The following is a 27,548-nucleotide window of genomic DNA, read 5'->3' as shown; positions in this document are numbered from 1 at the left end:
TCGGCATCTTCGCTGGTAGTCTTTGTGGCGTCGGTGATTATGTTAAGGTTGGGTTTTATTGTGAAATTGTAGAGTTCCTGGCAGTACTCTGTCCATCTTCTGGTTACTGCTGTCTTTTCGGTTAGCAGAGCACCGTCCCCATCTTCTATTATTGTTGCTGTATGTTGCCTTGTCTTTGTCAGTGTCTTCAATGTGGCGTATGCTGCTTTACTGTTGCCCTGTCGTATCCCTGCATCTATGTTTTCACACTGCTCTGTGATCCACTTCTCCTTCGCTTCCCTCAGCCTCTTCCTGATATTTTTGTTCACCAGAGTGTGCTGTTCTGCTGCCTCTGGGTCATCCTTCTTGGTCCTTTTTAATGTCCTTCTATGGTCACACAAATCAAGGATGTCATCTGTGACCCACGGATTCTTTTTCTTTCTAAACTTCCCCAATACTTCTGTCGCTGTTTCTACGGGTATGCTCTCCATAGTGTCTGTCAATGAGTCTATGTCTTGTAGTAGGTTAAGCAAACATCAAGCAAAGAAGTGTATCTAGCAAAGGTGTTAATCTGTGGAATAATCTCGAAACGGACCTAAAAATGAGTAAATCGCTTGCTGAGTTCAAAAACAAATTCAAAAAAATAGTACAAACAACCTACACCAATCAGAGTTAAAATGATAAATTCTAAACATTAAATATAATGATAAATCAGAACTAAGTTGATAAATAGAGAAAGGTATTGCAATATCCATTATGAATACAAGAGAAAATTGACACAAGAGTGCCAGGGTGAGGATGTATATAATCCCGATACAAACCAAAAGTTGTGAAAATATCACGGTTAAGGGTAAAGTATGAGCCTTAATGGAGACTTCTTATTACTTTTTCTTTTCTGATTGATATAAAAATGATTTAGTAGATATAAACACATAACGGGGTAGGACTAGATAAGTTTCTTTACTTCATCCTACTCCCTTGAACATAATAACTGTGTTGAATGAAGACTGATTTCTTTCTTTTACTTTTTTATCTACCTTATTTTCTGTCAAATTATTACTGTATATGTTTTATGTTCAATAAACAAACCAAACCAAACCAAACCAAACCAAGTGTTGCAAATTTTCCTCCTATGCTTGCCTCAAATATTCCTGCAACTTGTGGGTCTTTCAGTTTGTCTAAGTTGAACCTGATGCATGGTGTACTGTGTTGCTTTTGTGTTTTAAGTTTGAGTCTGAGCGTCAGCAGTACCATATCGTGGTCACTTCCCACGTCCGCACCAGGAAACGTTCTGGTTTGGGCTTTGTTGATGCTTGACTTGAATCTTTGTGGGGTGAATATGTAGTCGATTTGATTGTGTGTCGCACCATTTGGTGAATGCCATGTCGTTCTGCGGGAGATTTTATGTGGAAACAGTGTGTTGGCTGCGGTGAGCTTGTGGCTCCTTGCGAATTCCAGAAGTCTTAGTCCTCTGTCATTTGTTTCTCCTAGCCCAAAACGTCCTGCTGTCCCTTCCCAGTGCTCATGTGCGTCTGTGCCTATTTTGGCATTCCAGTCTCCCTGGACAATGAGAAAGTCCTTCTTGGGTGTTGCCTTGATGGTGTTTTCTAACTCCTCATAAAAAGTTTCTACTGCATCATCATCACAATCCATCGTTGGGGCATACACTTGTATGATGGTAATATTCATGGGCCGCGCAGCGATCCGGATGCTAATGAGCCTGCTGGATATAGGCGTGCAGCTGATGACTGAGTTAATTGTGCTGTTGTTGACAATAAAGCCAACTCCATGTTGGTGTCTAGATTCCTCTCCACTATACCATATCTTGTGACCTTCTTCTGTGGTGGTCTCACCACAGCTGGTCCACCTAACCTCAGCCATTCCCAAGACGTCCCACCTGTATCTGTCTAGTTCATGGGTCAGCTCTTTCACTTTCCCACAGGCATACAGTGTGCGGACATTCCATGTACCAATGACGGTATCACTCCTTGGGAGGCTGTGATGACTTGATGGTGTTCTTGTCCCAGTAGTAAACTTGTCGTCCCCACCCTGGGGCAAATCAGTGGGTAGCGCGGTCGTTGTTTTTCCGGGCCTCGACCGATCCGGCATGTGTGATCCTGACTGTTTATTCCTCATGACATTTCAGTAGGCGATTAAACTTGGTGGTGCCTATCTCCTCTCCAAGCTCTTCACCAGGGGGCCAAGGACCCCCCGGTTACCCTTGTCTAGTTTAGCCTGCCGGTCGAAGCAGTTTACCACGGTGTGGCCGCAGAAACTCTGCTACTTGGAGCCATAGACAAGAGCTGGGTGTTGGTGAGGACCAGTTAGGGATCAACCAGCTATAAAGCATCAGCAATGCAGCTGCGACCGTATCGCCCTCAAGGGTACTACCTCTCCCGTACACCCCATACACCACAATTATTGTAGTATTACATCTGAATACAATCATTTCTCTCTAAGGAACTCATCATGGCGATATATTTAACTGCACCTAGCTTCATATAATAACATTTAGCACTCGAAGCGTCCGTAGGGGTATTCCAACATTAAATTTAAGAATTTGAGTCACTCGATTAAACTGTTTCTCATTAATTAGCATCACTGGAGTGGTTTGACAAGGGACTCTGTCTTCGCCTAAAAGGAATTTGAAGTATGCTGTGATTAAAATGCATTCCGGCTGGTGCATAAAAGCATACAGATGTGCAACATTCAATATTCTGTTCAAGATAAGTAGTCATAGCACACAGTCTGTTCATTAAAAATATGGGCTCTCATGCAGGGTGTCCTTGTTTTAGAGATTTAAAAATGACTACGAATTGACACGTATGCTTATGGGCTTTACATGACGGTATGCAATAATATCAACCAAGATTTACAAGTTGTTAATTAGCAGAAAAGCCCAAAATATTCAGGACATTGTAATAATTGCTCTTTTAAAAGGAAAACTCAGGACCCTATTTTTGTAGACACGCGCCCATGCACTCGGCATGCATAAATGCGAGCCGTCATGCGAGGGTAAGTCTAGTTTAGCGTGTTTAGCGGAAATTTGGTAGACCCTGCTATGTCTTGACTGGTGTTCTAAATTATTTGAATGCATGCCCCCAGATTATCTGAAAATGGGATGACCAGAAGTAGGCTCAATTTTAGACCACTTAAAACCAGGTCTAAGTTGCGACACAGGCGGCGTAACGCGATATTTAAACAAGGCGCGGGTAGACAGATTCTGAGCTCCGTAGATGTGTGGATTTTATTTCATTTAGAAATAGCATGGGACAATGTAAAAATCAATTAATTGAATGCATGATCATCATCTTTATCATCAAGTGCCCTCTCCACAGCAGCCATCTTAACATCATAACATCCATCCATTCGTTTTCAACGCCACTTATCCTGAACAGAGCCACGGGGGGTTGATGGCATTTATACCAGTTGACTGTGGGCTGACTGACTTCTTCCACATACGTGAGACTCGAATCTAGAAATACAAATTTGTTCGTTTTTAATGGCCAACTACTGCTTATCATTGTTTGTTTGTTTTGTTTTTTAATCATTATTGAGCCATCTATATGCTCTAAAGGCATTTTTTGGTCATAGAACAGAATCCGGTGCGAGTAGCTTCTGCCTGTGGCAGCCTGTGGTGACCCATACTCGCCTTTCAACGATACTACATCACAGCTCCGCTTCCAGCAGGCCGAGGAGCGAGTATGGCGTGGCGTCTCGTACAGAAGAGTTCCCACAAGCCATTCTAAGCTTGCTTTAATGTAACACAAACGCATTTGAGTGCAATTTTTCTTGATAAATGATATCGATTTTTCCTTCTGACCACCACAGGCACACTTTAAAAGTATTTGTGAAAGCAGCCTTTTTGTCCTTCTCATTCCTTCCATGGAAATCTTCAAAGAAATGTGAACATTTCCAGTCATGGTAAGTATTTTTTTGTTTTATTTTTCCTACACCGTAGTGTCCCAGGAGCCCATTTAAAATCCCACTCTTTTTTAATATTTCTCCCCAAAATACTACGTTATTTACGGTATTATTCTCCATAATGGTGTTGTGATGCCCTTGGAATTCCTACTGAACTAGTACAGTAGTTGCATTTTAAAGAAAATAATTTTGAAAAGGATTAACATCTTATTGTTAATCATTTGAAAAATTCATGTTTCTTGTTGTGCGTCACTTTACCGGGAAGCAAAACTAGAGATTGTAATTTCAGAGCACGCCAAGAGTCGGCATTAGACGACATAATTAATCCAGTCTCACTTTAATCCCCCATGCACGGCATTCTCTTTCACAAAGAAGTGGAATTCTCTGCAAAAGGGTAACACATTTATTTTCATATTTTCAATTAAATACCAACAAATAATAAAACCTTTACTTTAAACGTGATATATATACTGTATATACAGTACATATATATACATATATACATATATATATATATATATATATATATATATATATATATATATACACACATTATATTTAAATATTTTTTTTACAATCTTTATTATTTTTCTTATTAGGAGTGGCGACACTTCAAATATAGTTCAAAATTGACATTTATTTCATCATCTTCAGCACTATGATTAACAGTTGAAGTGATGTCTAAATTTCCATCATAGAGTATGACTGGGTATGTACGTAGCTCTGACAAGGTCCAGTGGCTCATGTGCAGGTCACTGCATCCAGTCGTGAATGGAATATCCAGTTAGTCCGTTTTCAGTGAGAGGTAAGCATTCATGCAGACAGAGGAGGCACCAATCAGATAAATGTTTGTGTTCCTGTGAATAATTCTGCGTGTCATGTGTGTGTCTGCCCACCTGAAGTTTACCATTCGGTCAACTAAGGCAACACAGTCATAGAAAACAATGTATTCGTCATTTTCATGTTATTCAATTAATAACGGTGAAGACGCTTGTAAAAATAAATAAATGAAATTGACATTCAAAGCATTTTTTAATGCCACCTTGGTTTTATATATGTGAATCCCATACTGAAAGAACAGTACTTGTAGTGCTATTTTCAAAAAAGAATTGATGATTGAAAAATGTAGGCCATAACTGACAAGCGGGTCTGAATTCAGACCGGATGGAGTGTGGATCCCACAAACACAGAATGGCGATAAGAGACAAAGTATTTAAGAAAAAGTGCTGCCGACACAAAGACAAGAAAACCAAGTGTGAAGAGAAAGCACTTGCCAATTACAAGGGAAGAATGATCACCGTGAAATACACAAAACGAAAAGATTAAGAGGTAAGTTCAAACACACACAACCAAGAACAGATTCATCTAATTAACATATACCTACGCACAAACGGAAAAAAATGCTATGATGAGGAGAGCGACTAGGAACAAGAATGAGCGATCTAGAAAATAGTACTTGGGCAAAATCAGTGAAGAGCAAGAAAAGGAAACAGGAAGTCAGAGTCCTTAAATATGCAGCCACTTGATTGCCTTGATCAGACACATGTGCACGACTGCACGGCTGAAGGGTGACGTCCCACACGCCAGCTGCTGCTGAAACAAAAAAAAAACAACAACAACAAAATACAACGGAACATGACAAAAACAGTGAAGACATTTCAGTGATAACTACACAAATTTTATGACACTCGAGTGCAAATGTAATCTGAAGAGTTCTTAAACTTGTTTTGGGGGAAAAAAACATTGTCATTGATTATCATAATCAATTACAATGACTTCAATTGTCCCACAGCTTTGTTGACAGGACCCACTAACAGAGCAAATGGTGGTGGCCACGGAAATATAAAGACGGTTTCATAGCAACCATGTGAGTTGCACAATTAGCATGTTTGCTTTCACCCTCTGCTGATGCAACAGAAAAAAATTGATCCGAACTACACTCTTGTCTTTATACCTAAATATATAACAGAATAGACATGCGGTTGCTGTGACACTTTCACAAATTCATATTTCGCTGAAGTAACACAATCTATTTTGCTCGTACATTGTGTGAACGCAAAACAGCTGCCATATCCTGGCACTATCAGATCATAGGGCCCTTGGGTGCAGTGCAACAGCAAAATGAGGCTTCCCCCACTTACACTTGTTCAGACACACAGAGGTGTTTGGGATCCTATACAGTATATCCAAAAATATGATTCGAAGAGAATGTGCTGCAATTTAAGCAATCTCATTTGGGGCTTAAAATGGTGAAGATATACTGGCATTAAAACTGTGAATATATCGATTGATACACAATTACACTTTTATAGAGTAAAACTTTCTGAACTTTGAAAACACTCTGCCTGTGTAATGTTGAATGTGCCTGGATTTCAATAAGTTTCCTAGAAAGTGTTCGTTTGATGGGTCTCTTCATGTCAGCTGCGGTGAGCATTTACCTAAGGTGGCTGATAGCTATACGGTCATTCGAAGCCTGGATAAATGGCCTCTTGGACTCCAAAAGACCTCAAAAGAAGGTAGCTTGACATTTGCAGTTTGAACTTTAGAAAGTCAAGAATGTGAGTTGCAACATATCAAGACACAATCCTGAAGGTCTGTTCTAACTTTGTGTTGTTTATCAGAAGAAATGTAAAATATTCATGCTGGTAAAATTTAGATTATTATTGATACGATTATTTTTGCCTTCTCCAACCCCTTAAATCGAGCCCATTCAGAAAATGAATGAAGCAATCCCGAGCGCAATTCTGCACCACCAAAGCAGTCAGTCGTAATTGGACTACGTGTGAAGACAGGGCCTCATTTCAATTTCAATGTCAGTATATTTTCAGTCATCATCCTATTCTAGTTGAGTACCTGTCAGAAATTGCTTTGCAATTGCTTCGCAATGCTTCTCAATATACACTCAAATCACATCACAAGCCACTCTTTATCTATTGCTATTACCATTTCGCAACCTCCACAAGTCCCTTTAGAATAGATTGACTACACAGAGGCTGTGCGGGGTTTTCATTCGGCTCAAGGGCACCTCGACAGTAGCCAAGAAGCAGAATTGCAACTCTCAAAGAACTGGCTGACATTGCATTGTCCGCAATAGGCGCTCTTCGGGTCCAAGGATGAGCTGACACACTGAGTAAAATCAAATCAAAATTCAAAAGGTATGAATAATTGGTCTGTAAAACTACTTATGCCGACTACTCATTGCTAGTTATGGTTAAATACAGCTCAATCACGGTCTTGGGACTTGCACAACATTGATTTTGTGACAATAAATGATTCATGGTGTTCAAAAGCAATCACCGTTTCGGTTGCAGATTCTCGAGTTGCTTTAAATGGACGAACTGGTCTGAGAAAAGTTGCAAGGGGTCTTAGACAATATTCTGTATTATCTTCGCACTGAGAACCTCAAGTAAAAATAGAAAGAAGTCCCTCTAAAATCACTTTTAACTGCAAGTGATAAGACCTCCTAAATGCAGTACATATTCATTTGTATAGATCATCAGTAGCACTTACCAAACATACATTGGATGAAAAAAAATATGAAAATATTTTTTGGGTGGATTTGAATCATATAGTTTATTCTATTTAAAGACAGTGGTGGAGTTTTCATGATCTTCCCAAGCTCGCTGGGTTTGCAAAATTATTTTCAAGATGGATAGGTTGGCCTTTGCAAAAGTACATCAGTTATTTGCAGTCAATACTGTACTTGGTTATCAATTACAGCATCGAAAAGGTGTTGCGTGCAGGCGTTCGGTTTGTCGGACTGTCCGCAATGGTACAACCGCAGAAGCTTGAATGCAAGAAGTGCCATCAATGTGGAGCTTAGTGCGTCCCCGAAGGAGATGTGGAGAGGAGATGAGAGTCATCTAGTTAGGTAAGGCGAACAAGATCACTAAATCTGACTGGATAATGGAGTCATGTGCTACTCACCAATGGGTTGACTAAAAATTGCAGTTGCTTGTTTACTTTCAAACTTAGCTTGTAGCAAACATGAATGACATCATCCATGCTGTGACAGAGACAGTTTTGATCCTGAGGCCCTCCAGGCTACTCGCAATTGGAGGTTTCTATCTTACGCTTCTCTAATTTGTACCAGCTTCAAACTAGTGCAAGGGGGACAAAAAGACTGTGTCTCCTGAATGTGAAATGCTATTATTTTATAATTTAGGATTGCACCATGAATATTGTTATTTTGTCCTTTGTTCACAGTGCTTTGGTAGAGTTGAGTCTTGAGTTGAGTCTTCTTGACAAGAGTCAAGTCAGCAGTCTTTGCCCATCATTATGAAGGCCACTGAGTCCATTTAAAGGCTTTGGAAGCCTTTGAAAGTGATTCAAGAAAATAAATGATGAGAATGTAACACTAATAATTCACAATATCGAAGTTTAGTCAAATATTCAAATTTTATGAGACACTGAATTTTAAGATAAGATAAGCTTTATTTGTCCCACACTGAGGAAATTTGCAGTCTACAGCAGCAAAATTGAGGGGGGCAGATGGGGGAGGGAGTAAAGAAAAAAAAGTGTTGCATGCACAAAATAAATAATTGTTTCAGTATAGAATGCAATATAAATATAAGATATGGATATAAGCATATATGCAACTACATATATGAAGCATAAGGTGGCTGTGTTATTACAATGGTTACAGTTTTTTTACATTTGAAAGTGAGTGTTTCATGAAACTGTAGTAATCATAGTTTTACTTTTTTAATCGAACGATTTAAATAAACTGTTTTAATGTGTATTATCGCTAACAATCTAAACAGGGAGTCCATTTTTACATTTCTAGTGTATATTGAATGGTAATGATAACACACAAAAGACATTGTGTACTTTAAAAGTCATTTAATAGATCAATCCCCAAGTCCACTGAAATGATTTTTTTTATAATATTCTAATACATATTGAAATCCACGTGTATTTAGGTATATGGTAGGTATACAATAGGTAGTTAGGTATTTATTTTCCATGGAAAAAGCATACTGTACCACTATCCATCAGAATCGCTCGGTCTCACCTCCCTCTGACTTACCACACTAATTGGTTTAGCTATGATCTACAGGGGCTGCCGAGGAGATTGAAGGAAAAAATTGCAGCTCATGCTCCGACAGTGTAATATTCTCTCTTGGTAATAATAACAAGAAATACCTGTATGTCTGTCACAGTGGAGTGCAAAATATCATTAAAGCAAAGATGCTTTAATTCTTTGAATGAATGGCTAAATGGATAGTAATAAAGCGAGGCAACTGGACCCTGAAAATGTCCATTTTGATGTGCATTATGCATCAGTTGCAAAATTGCAAAATGTTTAATTGTAATCTGAACAGGTACAACAGATATTGCCAAACCACATTTTCCCTCTAATATATGAATTTAACAAAAATAATTATGCCAATTTTTCTACGATATGTCTCTTTTAGATTTGTTCATCTCAATCCATCGATCAGTTTGTAAAGTGCATATCCTAAAAATAAAGTGATTTGAATGTTTGTTTGTTTGTTTGTTTGTTTGTTTTAAGCACACAAACCCAGTCCTTAGGGAAGGATACACGACTCAAGAAGTTTGAGATTTGGTCAGCTCAGTGTGCATGTGTCAGACTCAAGGCTCGTGGGCCAGATCTGGCCCGCCACATCATTTTATGTGGTCCGCAAAAGCAAATCAAACATGTCAACTTATGTAATGCTTGCTAAACTCTGTACCAAAATGTCAAATTTTCTTAGTACATAAATAATAATAAGAGATATCGCAGGCATTTTCTTGTTACTGTATGCTTTTACGAGATAAGGGTGCAGTGCAGTTTGGTCTCTGTAGTTCAGTTGCACTATGATAATAAAAGTGCTAATTTTTTTTAAATAAAGTACTTACAAGAGTAAAAGAAAACAATCCTCACCCAGTTTTATGGTGTGTTTCACCTTCATCATCTTCAAATGTATGATGTGAGGAGGGAACATTTGTCACAAATACTTTTTACTTTTACTCTTCAAGTACATTTCATTCTGTAGTTCTTATTTTACTTTTACTTAGAATGGGTACTTCTTTTTTTTAACACGGGTAGTTGTACTTCTACTGAGGTACAGAATGTGAGTGCGTTTTCCATCCCAGTTTATTTGCTACCTCTATTTCTACCATTCAATTTCAGCATTTTATTAGCGTCTTCAAACAGAATAATCAAATAAACAACTTATAAACACTATCGGAAGGTTTCACTCTGTTTGTGCTTGCACTTTTGATGTCCATTTGCATTTCTCATTTCACTCCCTTGGGTGAGATAAGAGAATTAAATATTGCGCATGAATACCCACATCTTGGCCTTCCAGAAATGGATGAGGACATGGAGAGTGAACAGTGACAGAACTGCGGTGTTGTAATGAGAGGGGAGTGTCAAAAAAAGGAGAAGCTCATCCTGACGGTCTGTCACAGAGGATATTCTCACGGTCTGATCAGGCTCCGCTCTGCAGGCAGGACGCATAAAGGGACACGCATTAAAACTTTCCACGAGGCACATTGAGCTGTGTGCAAAACAAAAGCACGCACGCCATTTCTGAGTAAGTCGCTCCTAGACCGGAGCTCAGGCAATCCTGCAGGCCAGGCGTGTCGCTGCGTCCGTCATTTGTCATTCTGTGATGCTGCTGACAAGGTCACTCTCTTCAAAGCGCCTTCTCATCTTGAGAGGCATGCGCTTCTGTGAAAATAGCTGCCCCATATAATTAAGTCCATGTACAAATTTAAAATGATAAATTGACAGCATTGCTAATTAGCAAAATCATTTGTATGTTTCTGTAATGGTTAATACGTAAGTGTATAAATGCTGTTGATCCAAAATGATTGCTATAATACGAATTTAAATTGTACTGTTATCGAACCATTCATTTTAATATCTTGTCAATCTTGTCGGGTGACTTTGGGCAAGAGGTGTAGCACACCCTAGACCGGTCGCCTTTTCATCAAAGTTATTGTTATCCAGGAGTTTTCAAATTTAAAGAACAAATAGCGAAGCACAAAAAGCGCAGTCTCATGAGCTGAGATTTTGTTGAATATTGGATTTTGCGGTTGTTTCGCTTTTTTTTTCATGTGGATTATGTTGTGATCGCGTTTTGGACTTGGAATTGTTTTTGTCATGACAATGTTTCTGGGTTGCATTACATTTCCATTACTTATAACACTCCTTGCTTATCGATGCCTCTACTGCAACCCACAAGTCATTCTCACGCCACCCTATTATTGAGCATGTCAACCGTCTAAAGTACGCCTTGAGGTGTCTCCATGGAAGAGCTATAATCAAGAACGAGAGTCACTTCCATTTGCTGAGAGCATTAAGGCGACAAAAGGAGAAATATACAATCACGATGTAACACGCATTCAAAGCGGAACCTGAACAGATTTTGAGAATATCCTCTGTGACTGACTCTCATCTACTCACTACTCCACACAACAAGGGGGAATAAAACACTGGACCTGTAAAGGGAGCATGCAGCTCTTCTTCTGTATCTCCTCTACGGAATCTGATGACAAATTTATACGTGAAGTGTGTGTGGGTGGAGGGTAGTGTTGAGCGGCTGGGAAAGCCAACTTGCAATCAGCTCTGTCTGCAAATATATGGTAACATAGAGTGACCAACGTTTGAATTTAATTAAATTCCATTTCAAACAATGTAATGTGTGGACGTGTGTTGTGATTGTAATAATTCAGCCATGGAGACATTTTATATTTAATTAATGTCTCCATGAAATTAATACCTCGGGGAGAGGATTTCACACTTCTCCAAACATTTTTACTTTTCCTTGATTCTTCAGTGGGCACAAACGTGTCAACAAAGCAGTGAGGAATGAGGACCAAAAAGATTTGCAATTAAAGAAATTAGATGTACCTACAGCCCTCTCGTCATAGTCATGTAATTTTTTAAACATAATTAGAATCTCAGTGCTGACCTACATGATTTAGACGAACGTAGCCTTACAGCCAATTAAAACTCCATTCGATGACAGAGCTGTCCTTCAAAACCTCCCTCATACCCTTCGCACTGTGGTGGAGTGATGACACAAAGCACTCTAACTTACATTTATTGAGGCAACCGTAGACAACCTTTGATTATAAATATAATATTTTGAGCAGATAAACATCAACAAAGATGATTTCACATCAATTGAGTTTGGCGATTGTATGCGGGTCAAAAGATTGTACAAATTTGAGATATGTTGCCACCAGGGGAATGGAATCTATCGTAAACTGAATTGTGCAAAGTATTGCACAGTAAAATTTTCAACATGCATGGTCCCAGGTCAAAATTGTCTTTTCAATCGTTATTTTGACAGGCCTGCATCAGAACCATTATTACAAGGGATATAATAAAAAATGTACTTGGTTCTTGGTTTTACCGTTCGATGCTTTCTACCGTCTTTATTACCGGTTTGTTTTACTGTTTATTGTATATATATGTCAAATTGCTCCATGTACACTTTGTATGCAGCGATGGATGTTTGAAAGTGCTCTATAAATACAGTTGAGTTGAGTTGAGTACAGTAATCCCTCATTTGTCATGTTTAATGGTGACCAGAACCCCCCGCAAAAGGTGAAAAACCACAAAGTAGGGTTTGCCCTCCCTCCCGAGTATTTTTCATGTATGTGGGTATCAGCATGTTTAAAATATGGAAACAGTATTTTTTATTTAATGTGGTACTCACAAGGCAATGAGGGCAATAGCTCTGTGACTTTTTTAACAGAACAACAAGCTTATGTTTTATTCACACCCCACACAATGGCGAGTGTTGGCAAGTCATCAGTCAGCATGTCATGCACAATCACGGTGTCACATCAAACCCAAACTTAATGCAAACGAAATAAAATACTCGCTAAAAAGGAAACAACCAAAACAAAGACTGAAGAAATAATCGACACAAAACATGCCTCAAAACACTATTTTCATTTTTGGTGCCTACAAAGCATGCTGGGACTGCATCCAGTCTCCCGTGATGCTAGAATACTTTACATATTTAAGACGAAGATTACAACAGTACATGTATTTATTTAAATCTTTAATTCTAAAGCCTCGTACAGTAATTTACATTCATCATCATTGCCTTCTAAGAGAGTCGAAGAGGCTTGCTTGTGTTGGCGGCTCTCACTTGACTCGTACAGGCTTTAGGGTCACTCGGAGACTCTTCTGCTGGAGGCGTTGACCGTGTAGCTGAGGGTTTTAAATCGGCGAAAAACACGGTGACGGGTAGTGGTATCACGTTCATCTTGTCTTCTTAGCAGATGAAATAGGTTTAAGGTTTCTTTTTTTTAATCAGACAATTGTCTATTTTAATGAAGAAAAAAAACCTCTTACCGAGCTGACAGTTTCGGGTGTCACTTCAGCCTTCGTCTGAGCAGGCACTCCTTCTTTGTAACGTGTCTAAAAAAACAGCTGCGAAACCTTTGTAATAAGTCTTCCCGATCCTGTCAAGGCTGAGAACCATCACCCCCGAGCCTCCACTGAAGTAATGTGTCCCCGTTGATGGTGCCATCTCTATGAATAGTACATTACAAACACTACAGGGATCTCAATATTACATTGTATGCATGCCACAAAAAGCAGCATCTTTTGTAATCTAGATTTGGGCTTCTGGTGCTAAATCTGTTTTTTGTTGTGTTTTCAGGGAACACTGACCGTTTTTTATTTTTATTTTTTTAAGTGGAAAGTGAAAATATTCATTGGTTTTATACGGTAGAAGGCTTGACTGCATTCTCTCTCAATAGCGACTTTCTGAGGTATCCAAGTAATCAAATATTTTGGAGTTTGGAGGGGAAAAAAAGATCTGAACATTGACATTCAACCGCCTGACCTTCGCAAGACAATGCAAAAAAGGTTACTGGTCAACATAAAATCACATTGATGCTTCAAGGTTTCCCAGTTAAACTGTGAGTCATTGTTGAAATTCGGCAACATTCTTTTCTTTTTCAAAGTTTTGGCAGATAAGAAATGCGACAACAACTGCAAATGGAAAGCAATGATAAATATTAAGAGTGTGCATTTTGCCAATAAAATATGACTCACTGCTTTCTCTCTCGATACATTGTAATTTTAAAGTGGAGCAATTTGATTTGTTTCGATTCAGTGGGATTATGATTAGACTCATAAGGTTAAGTGGCTAAGTTAAAGTTAAAGTTACCTAAAGAGGGTATGATGCAATGAGGTTTTTGGGTGAAAGAACACAATCATTTTACAATAGAAATTGAATTAACTTCTTAGTACTGTAATGATGGCATTTCCTTCAAAGAGAGTTATCAAAGATGAAGAGGTGTAATTTAGTTTATCATGTATATTAACAGGTAAAAACAAGGTCCCAAAAACCTATACTATTTGACTTAATAAAATTCAAAGAAACAAGAAGTCATCACACAAAACCAATGAGGCCTGAATGACATCAGCTGTTCTTTTTTAAATGTTAATGTTTGAGTTTTGTGCTTAGCTTCTCCAAAGAATTGCTTGTGTATGAGAGTGCTGCTGTTTTAATGCAATGCAAATTATGGATCACGCGTGCACGCGCGTGTGTGTTTGCGTGTGTACCCCAGATGTTTCAGTCCAGTTTTGCTAATCGGTGTAGGTTTTGCTTGGTCTTGCATGTCCATCTCAGTATTTGTCAAGCAGATGCTGATGATGAGTCAAGACACAGTAAAAAATCACCAAGAAATTTAACAAGGAAAAGACGCCTGACACTTTACTAAGGTTTGCTTGAACTATATTGCCTGGTGAAAACTGGTCATGGATGCCTCCCACAGCCAATGTCTTTGTGTCCCCTGACCATCTGTTTTGTGCATCATAATTTATATTGTGGGTGTGATGCTCCCCTCACACTTTTCCAGCTTCCTCTAGATTGTGGTTCATTCATCTCACTTTGTCAGCCTGATCACTATCTCTTCATCAACCTTGTAGTATCAACCTCCATTCCTCACTCACTTGCCACGAGATGATTGTTTCGGCATCGTAGATGAGATTTTGAGGTCACTTTGAATGGCATATTCAAAATTTACCTTTTGTTGTTTATTTGTCATTCCTCTATTCACCTCACTCTGCCACTTTGTGATTGCCTACTTCTTGGCTTATCTTGCAACCAGAACAAAAGTAAAATGGCATACTTCCACATAGCTCACAATGAATGAATGAAATGCTTTATTACAGACTCAAGGTCCGGTCATAGATAAAAAGATACACAATGTAAAAACATGAAGATACAAATATACATGCACACCAAGATCAGTAAGAAAGAAAGAAAAAAAAAGAAAAATGTATTTGAAGTAGCATCTCAAGAGGCGGTACAAATGTCTCCCGATCAGGACTAGTATTGTGTCACACTTACATTAATGCTTGGCACGTATGCAATCATTTCATTATTTCAGTCATTTAGCCAGAAAAAAAAACATTTACATATTTCTTACGGCGAGCAAAGTGAGTCCATGGGAATGGGGACCAACATTGCCTCTTTGGGCTGTCTCCTGCTGCCCGGCCAACAGGTGCTGTCCAAGTTAGAATAGAATACTGTCTAACCATCAATATACTAATCCGTTCGTTCATGCATTTATTATTTGCATTGGCTTATTTCATCGAACAGCAAGACCGGACCGTCAACAAACTAATGAAGAATCCCGTCAGCTCAAACGAGAGGTTGCACCATCACAAAGAAATCAGTCTTGGAGTTTGACATTAGGAGAAAAAAACAAAGAAAGCATCTTTCAGATTACAAAAACAAAACAAGGGCATTGAAATATGAAACAGGTTTGTCTTCATATCACCTGACCAGGAAGCTTCCGTAGATCACAGTACCAATGAAAAGAATGAACGTGCAACTCTTCAGCAACTGAGATCAGTGACTGAGTCAAAAACGCTGATTATCGGTGTTAAAGCCTTATTTGGAATCAAACCTTGATGTAGCAGAGAGCACACAAAGGCTCTGTGTTTTGCTAATGACATGGTGTCTGATATTTTCGTTAAAGTCTATTAGATTCTAGACGATCGCTACTGAGCATTCGAGTGTCAGAGCGGTTATAATTCCCACAGGATTTGATGTGCTGAAAATACAGTCGGAGATACAGAAGCAAGACTTTGTTAACCGTTTATGAAAAATGCAGTCTGTGAATTTCTGATTGGGCCTTTGCCGACAGTCCGGCCAGTGGATAAGCACTTCACCCGGATAATGTCACTGTCAAAAATGGCTGAGAAGTGGCTGTGTTTTTCATTCAATTAATTTTATTGACAACGTTTCAATTTTATGGGAATGTAATCGCTGTTTCCAACACAATGGGATGTATCTTAAAAAGCAGGAGATCAAGTTACTGACTCCCAACATTCTCCAAAGTGTGTGTCACGAACGCCACGTTCCCAATACAAAGACCATGTTTATCCACAACAACAGATAAAATGAGAGTCTGGCTCGACTCCGAAGGCCCAACAAGGCCACAATGAAACACATTCTTCCACATCCCTCCCTCCAGAACAGATTGATTTCTCCTCATCTGCCCAACCTCCCAGACCACATCCGATGCTGGATTCAACCCAAACTTTGGAGCCTTTTCACCTAGCCAAACACCCACCACCGGACTCACCATTGGTGGATAAATACTAAACTCCAAGTTCATTTTGACCTGTACACACTATTTGCTGTGGTAGACAAGTTCACAAATCCTCCAATATCAAATAGTACCAGAACATCTCTTAACAGATAAGTGCAATGAGTTTGCCTGCTTCTTCACAAAAAAGTACAATCCTTCAGGTCAAACATTGTCACAAACCTGCAAAATTACCCAGAAAAATGTTGACGAAAAAAATAACAAACTGGAGTAATTACAATGACAGAATTTGCTTCAGTGGATCAAAAAAACCATAAAGCATCACTTCAAACTATCAACTTGATTCAATAGCATCTTTTTCAAACCTATTGTGAAATCTGTTCAAACAGACTTACAACAACTAATCAAATGCACACTTCAGTCGGGCAAGTAGCCGCCATCTCGCTCCTTCTAAAAAAAAAAAAAAAAACTAACACTGAACGTCCCTTGTTAGCAAATTATATACTCATCTCAACCCTTACGTTCTTAGCCAAGATATTGAGAAAATGGATTTTAATCAACTCCGCTTGTTTTTTTTTTTTTTTTACTTAAATTGACTTTTTGATGAATTCCAATCAGGAGTCTGACCTCATCACAGTTCTGAAACACTTCTTATTAAAGTACCAACGGACAAAAGATTGAACACTTACTCAGGGAAGGTGTGGGTGCTAGTCTTATTTGATCTCAGTGCCTAATTGATACAACTGATCATAAAATACTGTTGAACAGGTTGGAAACTTAGATGAGATTAAATAGAAATGTCTTTAAATTGTTCAGGTCCTATTTAGAGGAAAGTAGTTACTTTATGACCATTGGAAGTTTTGAATCTGATCAACTGGCCATGACATGTGGGGTCACTCAAGGCTCAGTCCTTGGACCCCGTCTGTTCAGCCTGTATTATATTAACTTTGGGTCAAATGTTTCAGAACGCCAATGTTGACTATCACAGATACGCAGATAATATTATCAATGTCCCCAAACCACATCAGTTCAATACATGTAATGTGTCACTGTCTAGAACAAATTAACAATTGTATGAATCAAAATTTCCTTCAGCTAAACCAAAACAAAACAGAGATATCAGCTTCGGCAATAAAAAGGACTGCTGTTAGAAAAGAACCTGGAAACCAAGACCATGTCAGAAATCTAGGGGTCCTGTTAAACTCACAACTGGCTTTCAGCAGTCGTATGAAATAAACTACTGAAACAACCTTTTACCAGCTAAAAAGTATATCCAGACATAAGGGTTGCATGCGCCAAGAGGACCAAGAGAAAATTTGAAATGCTTTTATCTCCAGTAGACTTGACTATTGTCACGGTCTCCCTACTGGACTTCATCAAAAGATGATGAAACACTAAGTAGCTACAGTGGCTGGTGATCAAAAAAAAAAAAAAAAAAACTTTTCAAGCCGCTGAATGTACACAGACTGTATTTACAGAAGAAATATCCTTGCAAGAATATATTTTTTCCCCCCCTTTGGTCCCATTCACTTTTTTAATGGTGCATACATTCAAACACAATCATTTTTCAACACCATCTGCTCTGTGGCTGACATTGATTATTCAAATCAGAAGGCTACTATTTATAGTAGTAGAACGTGGTAAAAGCCTTTGTAGTATTCCATGCAATCTTTAATGAGGCATGAAAGATGATGCCGACACACAAAACACTTTGACACTGAACATTGAGTGTCGACATAAAGGCCTTACAGGTGCTGCAGGATGGCTCTCTACACATGTAAATGCTAAGCTTCTACCTCTTTCTGATATGAAAGGACTTCCCACAGGAACAAATGGAAAAGGACAGAAAACGAAGTGGGAATGGAGGGGGAGGGCTGGAAGACTTAAAGAAGAAGGTACTTTTTTATCTATGCTACAGAATTAGCAATTTCTTTCATGTACTGCCATAAAGGTGGATCTTTTTACTCTGAAACCATATTGGTTATTGCTTAAAAGATTGTGCCTTAAAAGACCTGTGGCATTAATGATATTGGTATAAAATGAGTAAATACATATTTCTCTCCACCTTTGTCAATTGAAATCATTTTGCTGTTTTCATTTTCAATGGAAAAATACCAGTGTTTAAGGACAGGTTACAAATGTATGTGAACGATCGCACTACATATTCCAAAATGTTATTTTTATTAATGTCATATCAATGGACTTTAGTCAGTGGACTTTTTTTTAAAACTCATTTTAACGTATGATTTCTACAGTATATAATTTAGAGCACTGAGCAACATAGGGGAGGAGTTGTTCTTAATTTATTTCTTTCATATTTATTTATTGGTCTCTAATTTCTTTCGCTAGTTTACTACCAACATGAATAAACTATTAAATAAATTGTCCATTTATCCAACCATTTTCCAATCCGCTTATCTTGACAACGGTCGCAGAGGGCGATGGAGACTATCCCAGCCGTCTTTGGGCAGTAGGCATTAAGTACTACAAATTCAATGAAGATATTTAGAGAGCACCGTAGGTCAGTGCTTCTAATGATGTTTTAGTTCCAGCAGAGAAAGAAGGCCTTGCCGTCCCTGACTGTGCATCAGTCCTACTGTACTACTGCTACTACTCATATGACGACCGGTACTATGACTACGACTACTAAAGTACTACTCTGGTAAAAAGAATAGTCATAATAATAATAATAATAATGTTTATTTTATAAGTGGTCTGCAACACAACAGATATTTACAGTATACATCTGAAATGACTGCTAAATCTTTCAAGATTAGTCTTCAATCTGGTCAAATACAATATTTTGTACAATTTGTATTGCATGCATTTTTCGGCATAGTTGACATTTGTTCCTCATGAATAAAAAATGGGAAAAGCCATACGTGTCTGATTCATATACACTATACAGCATAGGGATGTCGTTCAAATATATATTGACAGTAACTTTAAAGTGAACAAAAGTCCACCACAACCACCCAACAGCTTTTCCAAGAGTCTCTGTGATGCCAAGTGAGGCTATTGAAACACAGATTTGGGTGTTGATTACCATGGCAACAGGCAAAAATGTGGGTCAACCCTAACAATACCTTGAGATAATCCTTCTAAAGTTGAAATGTAACGTGCTCTATCAGAACAAAAGGAACTGGCTCAATGTGTGTTTTACAGACGTAAAATGTAAATGCCTTATTTGGGCAAAGTTGCTGCAGTTGTTTCAATCTTTACTCCAAGATAGGCAGTATGATTTCCTGTAGTTGATACAGTTGTAGCTCAGTGAATACGAATGAAAAAACAAAAAAATCAACTAAGTTCCAAGAAAAGCATTTGTTTTTCCCCATCCCATAAATTAATCATGGTACAGACTAAGTGTTTGGACTATATATGCTTTTCATTTACAGTCCAAACAGTTGAGCCTGTACCCAGGACAAAAAAAGCAGCAAGCTGATGAGTTACAGAACACAACTGAGAGGCCAATTTTTCAGGTCATTGTGTCAGAGATTTTCTCGGACAAAGTTAAAGGAACGACTCGGCACACAGGAAACTTGTCTTCAATATCGGCGGGAGCGGACCTCTGAGAGCGAACGACGGTTGTTGCTCCGCGATCACACTCAAAGTCCCGTCTCCGCGAGTTCCACATTTTATTGTAACATATGCAAAATACAAGAAAAACACTGCCCCCAATATTTGCACCTCAGTAGTGATTGGTTACCTGTTTTTCAACCTCGAACCACCAGTACATTGGCGCCTTTTCTGGCTGGTCTACATCGAATTAGCATGCTGTAGACTTTGCGGATGGTCAATGTCGTCTGGGCGCGACGGGTGTTCTCAACTCGTCTTTTGTTGCTCAACCGCTGTTCCCGAATTATTCATTCCCCTTTTGTGACCGAGTTTCGCCTTCTCCCACCTATATTGACGTGCTAATCGTGGACTTCAACAGCCCTCCGGCCAGGTGGCCGGCGCCTTTGTGTGTAGGCATTTGGGGGTGCTGGATATGCACCCAAACGCTTCGATGTGCCCAAATAAATGAAACTTTAAACATGATACATTTTTGCTCATAGATTCTTCTAACACATTGTAACACACAGGTCAGTCAGAGCACACCACTTTAATTTCCCTTATCTACATAATTACAGAGAATCTCTTGGCCTGTCAGTATATAAAACAAAAATACAAGGTTTGATTGGTACCCTGCTAGGCCAAAATGATTCTGGAAGGCTTTCATTCCCTTTTAGCCTGTTAGACAAACAAGTCTCTAATCTGTCTTTTGGGACATCTGTCACATCTAAATGAATCATTCCACGTTACACATGCTTTTCACATGCCAGTTTAGAGTAGAAAAACTGGCACCTCGAGGTGCTTTCGCTGTTACGACAACCACAAATTTGCTTCAGGTCTTCTGCTTTTATTTTTGTTTTCAATTACCGGTAAATTAATTAAAATTAAGAAAAAATTACAAGGAAGTGGAGTGCTATAAGATGCACATTATCTTTCCTCAGCACAACTGAATTGGAGAGGCTCCATTATGATTTCATTACTTATAATTCTAAATACAGCATGACACATTGTAAGAAAGACGAAAACTGTATCATGTTCGATACTTAATGATTCAGAATATCATTGTGATTTGTCAGCATGAAGAATAAGAGAGTTGACTAAAGCCTGATCAATGTGAACAAAGCTATTGAAGTGGAAGAGGAAGTCCAAAAAATAAACATCATGACATTCGGTCGATATTCACCCTGAAAGACTCCCAATAGGACTGAAAGCTTGTGTCTCTGGCCATGGAGAGGGCTATCTGGGTTACACACTATGCCTGTTATCACTGCTACCCAGGTCTAGATTTCAGTCACGGGAGAGTAATAAGCAAAAGGAAGAAATTGGGGATTTAAAGTGTTATTACTATTTAAATGTGACAAAGACAAATCGACTTTGGTACTTGGGAAAAGGATTGCCTTAGGACGCACACATGAGATAGGAGCTACTAAGGTGAAGAATTTAGTTTGGGAGAAATACACCAATTTTTAGCTTCACTAGTGAACACAAGGCAACACGTTGCATGTGTAGAAATAGCGCTCAGGGTTCATATCTCTGCTTGATCTTTTCTCATTTTCATCCATCCATTTTCGGATCCTCTTTATCCTCACAAAGGGTGTGCTGGAGCCTGTCCCAGCTGTCTTTGTGCAGAAGGTAGGGTACGGTACACTCTCAACTGGTTGCCAGACAATTGCAGCACACACATAGAAGAATAACCTTTTCATGCTCACAATTACGCCTCGGGACAATTTCAAGTGTTTTTTTAATAAATGTTGAAAAATATACCAATACCTTTACCACTTCACCTACATATGACATTGTGGTGTTCTGTTTTGTCTTTTGACACAGTATTTGACAGACAAGTATTTATTTGAAAATATGGAGCATATTATGGTTGGAGTTTGTGCCCATAGTGCTGTTTTGAATTATAAATACTTTTAAACTGAACAAAATGTTTGTGAAAATATTAATTCTTCACGACAATCCATTATGCACTAATTACAGTGCCCTGCTAAATCGGTTTAACATGCATGTTTAGGCGGTCAATTGAAGAAAAAAATGAATACTTGTTCATAAAAGCATGTCATGCTTAGTTTTTGCTGTTAATCTGCTTGTTTCCGCTGACATTCAGCAAATATCCAGCCGCCAGCTGTAGGCTACTAAATTTTTGGCATGCTCAATGATTAAAGGCACAGAGTAAGGATAAAGATTTCCCAGCACCATCTGAAGCTTATGTTAATCCAATGGTTGATGTAGAATTTGAGCAGCATTAGCATTATTACGATTGTCAGAGGTTTTTGGGAGGTCTCAATCTGTAAAAATTGGAACAGCAGAGCTCTTGGTGCACACTGAGATAGAGCTACTGAGAACTAAATTGTATTCATCCCAATTCCAGCAACACCTGACAGTTTGGGACTGGGACATTTAGAGAACAGGGGCATTAGCTCACTGCTAGGGTAAAAAAATAATAATCACAATAGCCAATGGTGGCTGTGGCATGAATGCAGGATTTGTGGGTTGTGGAAGGATTTTGTTGCCTTGGACGTCTTTGTTAGTAATTATAGTGCAGGTTGGTCTGAGGAAACCTGTCCTTGCTGTTTCATTACAGCCATGTTTATTTTATACCTGAGCTTTGCCTGTACTTTATGAAACTATTCTCAACTCCCTTACTCATTGGGGTGGCCAGATGTTGTCCAGATTATGCCAGTCTGCCAGATGTTGCCAGGGCTTAATACAGTGAGTTCACATTGGGCAGTAACAATCCTGTAAATGCGTTCACGCTGCATCATTGCCATCTTTTTACAATGGTTACAAACAATAAAATCTATGCAGCATATATCTTATTATTTATTTGGACCACACACATATATATATATATATATATATATATATATATATATATATATATATATATATATATATATATATATATATATATATATATATATATATATATATATATATATAAATCCTCATCTCAGCCCTCGGGTGGTGTCCGTCCCTCATTCAGCTCAGGGTCCTCTACCAGAGGCCAGGAAGCTTGAGGGTTCTGCGCAGTATCCTTGCTGTTCCCAGCACTGCACATTTCTGGACTGAGATGTCCAATGTTGTTCCCGGGATCTGTTGCAACCACTCATCTAGTTTGATCTATGATCTATGATCACGATATCTGGTTGGTTCGCCATTACCATCTCGTCAGTCTGGACCTGGAAGTCCCACAGGATCTTTGCTCTGTCATTCTCTACCACCTTCGGAGGTGTTTCCCATTTTGACCTTGGGGTTTCCAGTCCATACTCCGCACAGATGTTTCGGTAGACTATGCCAGCCACCTGGTTATGGCGTTCCATGTAGGCTTTCCCTGCCAGAATCTTATACCCTGCAGTTATGTGTTGGATCGTCTCAGGTGCCTCTTTGCACAACCTACACCTTGGGTCGTGTCTGGTGTGGTATATCTGGGCCTCGATGGCTCTGGTCCTCAAGGCCTGCTCGTGAGCAGCCAGGATGAGTGCCTCTGTGCTGTCCTTCAGGCCAGCCCTCTCTAGCCACTGATAGGACTTCTTGAGATCAGCCACTTCAGTTATGGTCCGATGGTACATCCCGTGTAGGGGCTTGTCCTCCCATGATGGTCCCTTGTCCTCCCATGCTGGATTTGGGATGGAACCCTCCATGCATGGTTAGGAGCTTTCGGGTCTTAACGTCCGTGGTCTGAATCTCTTCCTTTGGCCACCTTATTATTCCTGCAGGGTATCTGATCACTGGCAGGGCATAGCTGTTTATTGCCCGGGTCTTATTCTTGCCATTGAGCTGGCTTCTTAGGACTTGTCTCACTCGCTGGAGGTATTTGGCCGTAGCCTCTTTCCTTGTTGCCAGTTCGAGGTTGCCATTGGCTTGTGGTATACCAAGTTACTTGTAGCTGTCCTCAATGTCTCCTATTGTTCCTTCAGGGAGTGAGACCCCTTCAGTGCGGACTACCTTTCCTCTCTTAGTCACCATCTGACTACATTTCTCAAGCCCGAATGACATCCCGATGTCGCTGCTGTAGATCCTGGTTGTGTGGATCAGGGAATCTATGTCTCTTTCGCTCTTAGCATACAGCTTTATGTAATCCATGTAGAGGAGGTGACTGATTGTAGCTCCATTTCTGAGGCAGTATCCATAGCCTGTCTTGGTGATTACTTGGCTTAGGGGATTCAGTCCTATGCAGAACAGCAGTGGGGAGAGTGCATCACCTTGGTATATGCCACATTTGATGGACTCTTGGGTAAGTGGCTTGCCATTGGCTTCAAGTGTGGTTTTCCACATCCTCATCGAGTTTGCAACAAAGGCTCTTAGGGTCCTGTTCACCTTATACAACTCCAAGCATTCAGTGATCCATGTATGTGGCATCGAGTTATAGGCTTTCTTGTAATCAATCCAAGCTGTGTACAGGTTGGTACGTCGGGACCTGCAGTCTTGTGCGACTGTTTTGTCAACCAGGAGCTGATGTTTGGCTCCTCTGGTATCTCTACCAATGTCCTTTTGCGCTTCGTTCATGTATTGATCCATGTGTCCACTTATCTTAGCCGCAATGATGCCTGACATGAGCTTCCATGTTGTGGAGAGACAGGTTATTGGCCGATAGTTGGATGCGACTGCACCCTTCGAGGGATCCTTCATGATCAGTATCATTCGCCCTTCGGTTAGCCATTCTGGGTGAGTCCCATCCCTCAGCAGCTGGTTCATTTGTGCTGCTAGGCGCTCATGGAGTGCTGTGAGTTTCTTTAGCCAGTAGGTGTGGACCATGTCCGGGCCTGGTGCTGTCCAGTTCTTCATATCTGAGACTCTTTCCTGTATGTCTGCCACTGTTATGGTAACCGGGTTCTGTTCAGGGAGGTTGCTGTGTTCCTCTCTCATGGTCACCAGCCATTGTGCACTGCTGTTATGTGCAACCTCCTTCTCCCATATGCCTTTCCAGTACTTTTCAGTTTCCAGTCTTGGTTAGGACCCCGCCACTAAGCGTACACTTTCGCAGGTTGTGTTGCGAACAGCCTGTTTATTCGTCTGGCCTCATTCTCTTTCGTGTACCGCTTTAGGCGACTGGACAAGGAGCCTTTGTTTGGCAGTTTCGAGTGCTCGAGTGGTCATCTGGATGTACCTCTCGGGTATCGGCCTTTTTCATCACACCTCTCTGGGCCTCCGTCAATTGACTCACATCTTTCCGGGCCGCCTTGATCTTAGCCTCCAACCGTCTTTTCCATGGTGGGTAACGTATCTCATGGCTTCCATGGTTGCTCTTATAGCTCCAGAGTCTCCAGGATCACTGATGCTGAAGCGTATATCAGCTCATTGGTTTCTGTGATCGTTACCGTAGAGATCGCCCTCAGTGCTGCATTCACACTTTCTATGAGACTTTCAGATGGTACTTCACATAGCCGTTGTAATCGGTTTCTAGGTTGCCCAGCTTTCGTTCTCGCCATGATCTTAGCTTTCAGGTCAGTTGCTGCCTCGCTCAGCATTTCATTCATTGGGGCTGGCCACCCAATCTCATCATCTGCATTCATTGGGGCTTGCCTCCCAATATCTTGTATGACCTCCTCCTCTGATCTGGCAGCCTGGGGCCCTTCACCATGGAACCTGCGTTGTACCTCATCAATCTCAAGTTGTAACAGCAGTTTCCGTTTGTGGATGTTGGAACACTGAGCTACTAGTTCTTTCGTGGTTAACCGTGACTGTGGGTTTTGAAGTAACCATTTAGCCCACATTCTCTGCATGTAACCCCTCTGACTAGGGTTGCTTGAGTAGTAGCATTCCAACAGAGCCATGTTATCGCATCTCGCCCATCTCCGCTTTGTTCCAGTAGCCCATTTTTCATCAAGGTGCTCTGGTTCCCCAGCACCTGACGCAGACCTTGTTTGGCCGGGCGACGTCTGAGCCGGCATGTCATTCGTTTTATTGTCTCTCATCATTGTATGAGGTAGGCATTAGCGTGAAGGATCTTGCCCAAGGACCCACACTGGATGGTGTTATGTGCTCATTTTTTTTGCCGCAAGCGGGATTCGAACCACCGTCTCCCGTATGCCAAACGGATGCCTTATCAACTGAATTATCCAGTTGCTATATATATATATATATATATATATATATATATATATATATATATATATATATATATATATATATATATATATATATATACTGTATATACAGTATTTTTATTTATTTATTCTAAAACATTTTTGCACAAATTATATATTTTATCACAATATGCATTTGGTCTATTTTTTTCAACAATATATTTCGATGTATTGTGTCAGTGATCAATCGTTTTCAGTGTTAAGTCGTATTTAACATTTATAGTTCAGACAAAAAGTAAATGGCTCCCTGGACTTAAAAATCACATGACTTGTGCCAGCTTCTTCTCAAGTTACCATAATCTTACATCATCTTTTCAATTTTGTAGATAACACAACTTTGAAATAAAATCATTTTCAGGTTAAGATCCAAAACATGCTGTCTTAATATGCTGCCTTCCCATTTTTTCAAAGACGTTTTTGTTTGCATAGCACCAAATGTATTCCTCATAGAGAATAATTCTCTCTCCATCAGGGCAGGTTCCCGTGGCCTTAAAAACTGCAGTAATAAAATCACTTCTGTGTCAACAATAATACAGGTCTATACAATAATAAATACAGGTCTATATCAAATCTTCAATTTTTGCAAAAAATGATTGAAAGCGGTGTCTTTCAACAGATTCACAGTTTATGATGCAAAACAATCTCTTTAATTCACTTCAGTCTGGATTTCGACCACACCACAGTACTCAGACTGCATTTACCAAAGTTTTAAATGACATACAACTGAATTACGGTGCCTTCAAACACCCCATCTTGGTGTTGCTCGATCTGAGTGCTGCATTTGACACAGTTGATTAAAACATTCTTGAATCACTTCTATTTCATATCCACATGCTGCCATTTGCACAGATTATGGTGCTTCACATCTCTTATACTTATGAAGATGACACGCAACTTTACACTTCAGCGTCATCACGTGACTGTTGTTAGGAGTTGCGGAATACATGAATATAACACCCTTTAAGGGCTAAAAACCATCCATCCAATTTCGGGAATGCCTTCTCCCCACAAGGGATGCGAGAGAGCCGGATTAAATCCAAGCAAGCGTCGGTGTACACCCTCTTCTGGTCGTCAGCCAATGGCAGGCAACATTTAGACGAATAACCACACAAAATCACATTCACACCCACTGACAATTTAGAGCATACTGCATGCATCCAACTCTCGGTCCAGTGACTGTTGCCAGTGAAACCATTTGATGAATAGCATGAAAATTGATCTGTGAAGTAAAGATAAAGACCGTTAACGTAGCTCCAAAAACATTCACCTGACACTTGACACAAGCAAGCATGTGCTTCCCTAAACCTGCAAGAGATTAGAGTGTCATTCAAATTGCCAAAAGTATCAATGATCTAACTTTATACTCGGCGCCTGGCACCACTCCAGGATTTGTTTTTTCTCTTCCTGGTCGAAAGGGCAGCTTGACCAATATTTAAGTGGGCTGAAAAAAATTCTAAA

At 39.7% G+C, this 27,548-nt stretch overlaps 1 protein-coding gene across 5 annotated transcripts in view; it reads right to left on the bottom strand.

The window, feature by feature from the left end:
* apip (APAF1 interacting protein) overlaps positions 1-27,548 on the bottom strand; it is a 239,912-nt gene that overhangs the window by 97,299 nt on the left and 115,065 nt on the right. For 3 of the 5 annotated variants that reach the window (XM_052063356.1, XM_052063351.1, XM_052063358.1), the window contains exon 1: positions 25,078-25,081. The exons of the other annotated variants lie outside the window; for them this stretch is intronic. The gene's annotated coding sequence lies outside the window, so the exon portion shown is untranslated. Of the gene's footprint in view, positions 1-25,077; positions 25,082-27,548 lie in introns of those variants that run through there. 5 annotated transcript variants of the gene reach the window in all.

This window comes from Hippocampus zosterae, chromosome 4, assembly GCF_025434085.1.
Source record: "Hippocampus zosterae strain Florida chromosome 4, ASM2543408v3, whole genome shotgun sequence".
Classification (NCBI taxonomy): domain Eukaryota; kingdom Metazoa; phylum Chordata; class Actinopteri; order Syngnathiformes; family Syngnathidae; genus Hippocampus; species Hippocampus zosterae.
The sequence above is the reverse complement of the archived record's forward strand: the minus strand, read 5'-3'. Positions and strand labels throughout refer to the sequence as shown.